Raw genomic sequence first — 8,361 nt, 5'->3', positions numbered from 1 at the left:
GTCTTGGACAAAATCTATCCGCGCAAACATGAGACGTGACCAAGTCTTAATCACACATGCTTTTTGTGAAGGTTGATATTTCTCTATTACAAATCCCCTTATAATTGGTCTGATGTAACACTGAAATATTCTGAGGCCATAAGCAGCAGAAATATATCTGTAAGATGAAATAAATGAACTTTTCAATGATATTCAACTTTATTCCTCAGATGTGATTACTTTGCAGAGAATCACCTTCTTAAGGACAATAACATTCAATGTGAGAGTTATTTAAGCAACATCTCGCTGACGCTCGCATTATTACCGTTTTCTTTCACACCTTTCGAACACTGCTCCGTTACGTTTGTGCATTAGCAAATGTAATGAAAACAATAAATCACAGCTCTGCTATTGGCTGTCACTGCAGTGCCATTGTTGGAGAAAACGTCCCCGAATTAACGCGGTACAGTCAGAGCTGCTGTCGTTTGTAATCAAAGTAGGGCATGCACGCATCTACTGCCAATGCAAAACATGTTGTTTTGTTAACTTGTTTCCAGAGCCAGCGGCCAGCATTTCCAAACTTCAAAGAACTGCTTTCACGCCCACATTCCACTTTGAATCAAATAAAAGATAGAAAATAATTGCGGTGTATGAATAATTCAGTTGTGGGATTCATGATAAGACAAAAAAAACTCTTATCGGGGCTTTCCCTCAAGGTCCCGCAGACCCTTTTCCTCCACTTTTGTCTGGCAAGGTTCTGAGGTCTCACTCTGGCTTGTTCTCCTGCCTCCTGTGATGCCCACCAGGGGACAAAGTCAGCAGAATTCACGCCGACTGACGCCAAGTCACCCCTAACAAACAGGCAGCTCGCTTCGCAACAATGTGGCTGAGAAGATTAAGACTTCACCCTTCAAACAAATAGCACGCTTCAAATGAAGGGTTTGCATTAATTATTAAAATATAACACCACTTCATCCTTCATAAGTCATGTTCTCTGTGATAAGGAGCAGGGGGCTGCGAGAGAGAGAGAGCCCAAACACACGGAGACAGAAGTGGAAATGGAGTTAAAAGGGTGGCTGATGCTGTTTGGAATCTTTTTTTTTTTTTTTTTTTTTTTACAGGACGGAGCGCTCCGAACAATTCATGCAAGACAGAATATCAGCAGAGATTTCTGCTTTTCCTCCTTTTTTCTAGTTGAGCACGTCTTGTTCAGAAAATGGAACCTGTGAAATCTTTAAAGAACAACAAGATTTCTTTCTCCCTGTGCGCTAAGTGTTTCTATAAGTGCTGAGCCAGTAAAGTGTCCCCCCCACCCGCACCCCTCTTCTAAATCCGTTGTTGTGGAGTGTGTAACAATGACCTTAACAGACTCATTCTTTTTCCCCCTGGCAAAACGTGACTGCTTGGCAGATTTTGCATACTTTGCAGCTTACTTTTACTTCAGAATTGTCCATCATAGGTTTATTTCAAAGGAAAGAAGAGATGAATCCAACGTGATTCCCTGAAGCCCCTACTCTTCTCTACACCAAAAAGTCACCTACAGATAGACTTCATTTAAGATTCAAAAAGAGGTACAGAATTTCTTCTTCTGCTAAAAAAAAATTCAATAAAATCTAACCTGTAGTAATTTTCTTTGTGTATAAAATCTGCCGTTATACTTATGATTGTTCCAAATATGACTGTTGGCTTGAAGTGACTCAAGTTATTTTACATTTGGCAGTGAATAGAGAAAGTGCACATAACTCTGCTAAAATGGCAGATTTCTGTGAAGTGAAAAAGGAGACCATAATAAATAACTCTAAAATGTTTCCAAACTTTAATGTGACATGAATCCTGTGCAATTCAAATGAGAAACAACCAGCCATGACACCCTGTTAAAAAGGAGCAAAGGTGCCAATCACTTCCATTTGTTGGGGCGTCAAATTATAATTACACATTGGGAAAATGCATATGAGCATGTTAATAATATATATGGACCTAAAATTACATTCAAATGTGAAAAATCATATTTGCTATACCAAGCTGGACTGATGCAGATAAAATATTAAAAGTGGATTATTTTTTTACTTAGTCCTGTCTACTGAGAACTTGATCAACATAATACATGAAATGAAGGAAAAGTTGTTGAAAAAAATAACATATTTGATAAAATCTGAGCTTAATAAACTGAGTGTTCAAAATCTTTTTGGTTGGATTTCCTTTTAAAAAATCATCTTCTCTCACAGTAATAGTGGAAAGGATTTTGAAATAAAACAGTATTACATACACTTTTTAGACCTGTAGATCTCAGTAGTTTAACACCTGAAAATCTTGCAGGATTCAGTACTTTTATACATAAAATATAAAACCTTTCTATAAACTCCATCACATTACATAGAGTAATTAGCAAAAAAAAAACAAAAACGGACAGGTTATTGCACTTGAAGCCCAGCTTTTTACAATCTTTTCAAGTAAGGCTTTTTGTTTAGGTCTTTCTGGGACATGTTAGCAGCTTTCTAATCCCCCTTAAAACAGACACAAACACAGAAGACTTGGTGTTAATTACACTCATTCTCATTCTACACTACAAAGTAAGGTCAAACCCACCAAGATTCTGTTCCAACGCAACCTGAAACTCGGATCAGAGAAGTTTGGTAATGATGCGTCTTTGTCAACTCAGGCTTTGATCTTCAGGGTCTGAGCACAACCAGAGAAAAAGAAGGGATTTTCTAAGATTATTTAATGCTTTATCGCCACACAATAAACAACAATGACTGTCCATTAATGAGAAAAGAAGGTTAGATAGAGGCATGTTGAAGAAGGGGGTTCATTAAAGCAAAATCAAGAGAGAGAGACGGATACCAGAATCCTACCAAGTATTTTGGGCATATTTTTGCTCTAGTTTCTACACCTTATTAGCTTATTACACTTGAAACAAAACTAGCTTACAAGTAACTTTTCAGCAAAAATATAAACTTGTTTTAAGTCAAAATGTTCTTAGTATTGATGAACTTCTACTTCCACTGGCAGATTATTTCACTTATGAGATTTTTTCCATGTTGTAAGTCAAATAATCTAAACTAGTATATTTATTAATGAATATTAAGCAGTTATGGACCTTGCTGACAAGTTACTTGTAAGTTAGTTTTGTCTTATTTCAAGTGCACCAAGTTATTATGCTCTAGAAACTAGACCAAAAATATTTGTAAGTTTTAGTTCTTTTGAAGGATGGATGAATAAGTCGTTTTTAAAGGAAAATGTTGTAAAACTGATGATATTCTCTAAAAATCCTGAAAATTGTGAACCATAAAAAAAAAAAAAACTTTCATTATTAAAAAATAAACAACAGAAACTTTTGATTACTATCCAGGTATCTGGTTTGTGTATTTGTGTGAGTTTGAGGCTTCAGGTTTTTGTATGAATGGATCCAGTGAAGAGTTTGGTTCCAGATCTTTGGAGATCAAGGTTTCTCCTGTCAAGTAACACTACATGAAGCTGCCACAAGCAGGTGCTTACAAATGCACACCGAGGGACCAACATGGGCCATGTTTTCACCTTTAAAAATAGATCAAGAGGGCGCTGAAGAGTAGTGACTTCTGGTTTCATGGCTTTGGGCAGGAGTGACATCAGAGTAGCACATGGAGTCTGACATTACCTATAGCCTGGTAGTAAGGACACAGAAGCCACAAGGACACTTGGGAACTAGAGCCAAAGTTTGGAGATTACTCCTCAGTAATGGACAAACTTGTCCAGGTTTCATAAGAGAAGAGAATAATTGTAGGACGCTGGACTCAGGTGCCCTCTTATTGGTATATTTCTGAATATGATTCTGATAAATTGACAGTTTAAAGAGCAGAGAAGTGAAACTAGTATTGTTGAAAATGCAATTAAATTAACAAAAACATGTAGTTGTGTTGCTGTCTCCCTGATATGATCATCTTGCCTTTGGTTGTTGCTGAAAATAAAACGTTACAGATGTGTACATCAGCAGAAAATCTACAGCTGAATGGTGCATTAAAAGTCTGGTTGCTTACCAGAAATGCTGTGGTCGGGCCATAAGAGAGATGCACAGGAATTAATGTCTGCAACCTTCGACAAACTGGAGAAACACTGGAAAGAAGAGTAAACCAAAAAACCTTCATCAATATGTGAAAGGCTAATAAAACCAGACAGAAAACAACTACCTCAGGTTAGAGCTGTACTATACATCCAATATCAATCGCCAGCACAAGGTCACTGTGTGCAATATCATAATCATAAAAGACTGCAAAGATGCAATATTTCAGATTCCATACAGTGCAACTACTCAGAGGAAAACGATGGACTTTATGCTTAAACATGATCTTACTGATTAATGTCTTAAAGCTCAGGGTGTTATGTGTTGTGAGTTTGTAGCAAGTCTAAAACGCAAAAGACAATGAAAGCAGGAGCTTAAAACAATCAAGGAGCTTAAAAACTGAGTATAATCAGGGGAGGATGAGGAGCCACTGTGGAGGGAAGAGACTATTTAATGCAGGTAAAAATGGCTCTGCAAATAAAATAAGGGTAATAACCCAATTCTAACATGGAAGAGAAAAAATCAAAATACATAAAGGGAAGAAGCGACAAACTAAATTATCCCACGTTGTAAGACCTCAGTGTATTTGATACACCTAGAAATATCAAGAAACAAACACAAAACAAAAGCAAACTTGACATAAAAAAAGTCTGTGAAAATCAAATTGTTTGAAAACACAGAAAAATCTATCCTCATTTTCATTAAAGTCTCTGTATTTCACATGAAACGAGACAAAGCGTCGTTTCAAATAATTCAAAAGATAAGAAAAATAGATCCATGTCTAACAGCGACGCAAAACAACTTCAATCTGGTTGACAAAAGAGCAATTTCAATTCAAATCATCTTAATGAATGACAATAAAACCACAGAGGGCTAAAAACTACAAGGGTTACTCATGCACAGAAAAGTCTCAAATCAATTAAGAGACACTTCCTGGAGGAAATCCAACGCTCACTAAAATACGAGCAGACAGCAGAATAAAGAGAACGCTAAGGTCGCATCCTGTAAACAAAATATTGGCTTGCTGAGCTAAACCTGTAAACCCGTGGGCTTGAAAGGTGATCAAGTAAAGCTGGATGGCCAGAATACAAGGGCACTGGGGCTTTTTTAGACACATAGCTAATTAAAACACAAAGGTTAATGATTATCATACAAAGGCTGGCATTTATATAAGGACCTTTAAACACACCCACTGGTGCATACAAAATTGCTCGACATAAACTCTCTGAAATGCAGTTGTTCTAAAAAGAGCCGTAGAACAAATTACAACACAACTCTTAGCTTTAAAAGGTGACAAACACACAGATCACCCCTGCTAAACACAGCTCACTGATGCAGAGCGCAGGATAAATGATTAAAGATGGCATTACATAATGAATGAGCTTCCTTGAAATGCTCCACATGTGCATTGTTGAAGGTCTGAGGGAGGATAAGAGGCAGAATCACTCACAGCGACAGTTCGACAGTTCAGGGCCCGCAGTGGGACAGATGTGGCCAGCTGGGCCCAGGGCTTCAAACTGGAGGAAGGAGATCTGAGGAGGAAGGCTCCGACATAAAGAAGAGACTAGCTGGAGGAATAGGAAGGGGAGGATTCAGAGGGAAGGAAAGAAGAAACAGAGGAGCAGTGCAGAGGTGCCTGCCTGGTGGCTGGTTGGGGGTTTTTTTCAGCTGAATTTCTCACCATGATTAAGACTTTAAAAAGACGGCAGGGGATGAAGTTTGGGGCAACATTGACAATACAGAGAGAGGCTCTGAAATGTGAACTGCTATTTTTGTTTATAAGGTTTATGCAAGTCAAGAGGATATACTAATGCATTTCAACTATTACATTAAATCAAATGTACAGTTTCATTTTTACATAACTCGTCAGAGGTCAGCGTTTCATCTCCTAAATATCAGACCAGTAGAGGTCAGTTTTCTCTCAGGCACAGGCGAGATAAAGTGTGTATTGACTTTTCACACTTTGCAATAGATGGGCCTTCTGTAAAAGATTACACACGTTATTTAAAACTCTACTTAAAAGAATTATCGTCACTTTTTTATTGTCATTTAAATGTCTATTATTAGACTATGGGTGTGTTTTTATGGGTTTTTTATTACATGATTGATATTCTAAATTTATTATCAACTGATGGAGGGTGGTAATCTTGTATTAATTTTCTTTACTATTTTTGAGGAGGAGTTATATAAGTCCATAGGCTTAGGGGAAAATCCACAGAAAATTTGAAATGGTGCAACCAAAATTTATATAATATGTAGGAAAATTACAAACATGTATGTGAAGCTTATTATTAAGAAATTTAAAGTGTAAATACAATTTTTATCTCTATATTACGCAGTTACATTGCTAGGCTTAAGCATTTAAGTGTAAAAGAACAAAAAAAAAGATACAAAATGTTCAATTCAATTTGATTTTAATAAAATTTAATTTGTCCCTTAGGGGCAACCTAAGCGCACAGACACATTAAAAACATTAAAGACAGACAAGGATCAAAAATCACTCTCGAAATTAAAAACTGCAACCAGAAAACAATAATCTATCTTTTCTTCTTTCCAACGCTGGACAGGAAATTTTATTCTTAAGACATTTGTCTTTGAAATTGCCAGTCTGCTGCTTTAATGAAAAGGCCTGAAATGGCAGAGACAAGTTTGAACACATCCTGATTGTGCAAAGTTTTTAGTAGACGGCAGTTTAAGTGCAGTAAACGGTGGTTCTCCTGATTGTCATGCGCTGAAATGGGACATTTAGCAGAGAGGTTGTTCTGAGTCAAATGAGTATTTATTTGAAATTAATGCAAGCTGGCATTTAAAGATTTGTTTAATCTGTAAAGACCTATACGTTGTGTTCAAGTGTGCTTCTAATAAGTATGCAGATGGAAGAAAACTCGAGACCGGTGAGATGCATTAGAGACAGAAGGAGACCAAGATTAATATTCAGTGGATATTATGAAAATAAAAAGCAATATCTGTCATAATTGGAACTTATAGAAAAGTCTGAAATGCTTTTCTAAAGGCAATGAAAAAAAATAGTCCTCATATTTGAGAAATAAACTTTTACCATATAAAGTAAAGTATGTAATATTTTATTATTTATGGTGTGTATGTGATACGGCTCTCTAAAGGTTTCTACACTGGACTTTATATTATTTTCCATCCCATTATAATGTGCAAATTTCCTGCTGAGGCTGCAGCATCTCTTCTGGTCTTCCAGAGAGCAAAAAATAAATAAAAAAGCTTATTTCAGTTTGATTCAGTTTATTTTCATATATAGCGCCAATTCACAACAAATGTCATCTCAAGGAACTTTACAGGACAAACGGGTCCAGTTTACGCCCAGTATGTTTTGGCACTAGTGGCCGGTATTTATTAGTAGCCCAACAGGAAGAAGGGGAGGACATGCAGCAGGAATTGAACCTGGGACCGCTTCACTGAGGGCTGTAGAACATTGCACCAAAACTGGACATGGTGCCCTGATGTCCAGTTTTATAAAGTTAGAAAATATAATTTGGTCCCAATTCATTTCAAATGAATCAAATTTATTTAAATCCAATCCTATTATGTTGCCAAATTGCAACCTATTGTGTTCAAGGATATGCTGTTTAATAGATGTTGAAACTTCCCCCCAACACACAGCTTAACGTACCAATGCTTTGGGAGGCTGTGAATCCATCAAAGAAGGCAGGGTAAACTTGTGTTTGCATTAATGCTGCTGAGCTAACAAGGTCCGAGAAACAATCAGATTTAAAATGGGGTCATTTAAATGACTCTTATGAAAAGTGAAACTTTATACAGGCAATTTAAAGGCCTAGTCATGCAGATAACCTGCATGAAATACAATTTCCCCTCAATGGGAATGTCAGAGTTCAGCTCCAGAAGCACTTTCCTAATGAACTATGATTACCTTTCATGCTTTCTCTTCACCTTGTTTCAGGTGTGCCACACAATTTCTTTCATTAAACCCTCAAAGCTTCATTGAGCTGAATGTGTTTAATTTACTCTGACCTCTGCTCTGGAGGGTAACCTTCAGATTCACACACAGGACTATTAATCCTCCTTTTTCTCCGGATGCCAGGGACACAGTGTGGTTACTTATAAGGCCAATAGGGATTTCTGGTTGGAATTAATGTCCAACAACATTGTTTATCTTTTAAAACCTCTGATCCGTGGGGTCTGATGGAAATCTCTGTTTTTGCTGGAGTCACCGAGAGCACGGCTTTTATTCGCATTTATTCCCCACAGTGGCCCCTGAAGCAGTCTCAAATGGTTGATAGTGATTTCCTTTCAGCAGCAGTCATGAGGTTTTCCAGGGGTGAAAATAGTTTTAAATTCTTGGGGGTACCATGAAA

General features: G+C 37.2%; 1 long non-coding RNA gene across 1 annotated transcript; it reads right to left on the bottom strand.

Annotated features, from left to right (window-relative positions):
- Positions 1–1,787: 1,787 nt before the first annotated feature.
- LOC103477280 (uncharacterized) lies at positions 1,788–5,670 on the bottom strand. The gene is made up of 4 exons (XR_535612.2): positions 5,466–5,670; positions 3,993–4,068; positions 2,566–2,655; positions 1,788–2,483 (listed from the first exon to the last, which is right to left on the bottom strand). It is a non-coding gene; the product is annotated as an uncharacterized LOC103477280 (long non-coding RNA).
- Positions 5,671–8,361: the final 2,691 nt, after the last annotated feature.

This window comes from Poecilia reticulata, linkage group LG15 (genome assembly GCF_000633615.1).
Source record: "Poecilia reticulata strain Guanapo linkage group LG15, Guppy_female_1.0+MT, whole genome shotgun sequence".
Classification (NCBI taxonomy): Eukaryota; Metazoa; Chordata; class Actinopteri; order Cyprinodontiformes; family Poeciliidae; genus Poecilia; species Poecilia reticulata.
Note: the sequence above shows the minus strand (reverse complement) of the source record. Positions and strands in the feature narration are given on the sequence as shown.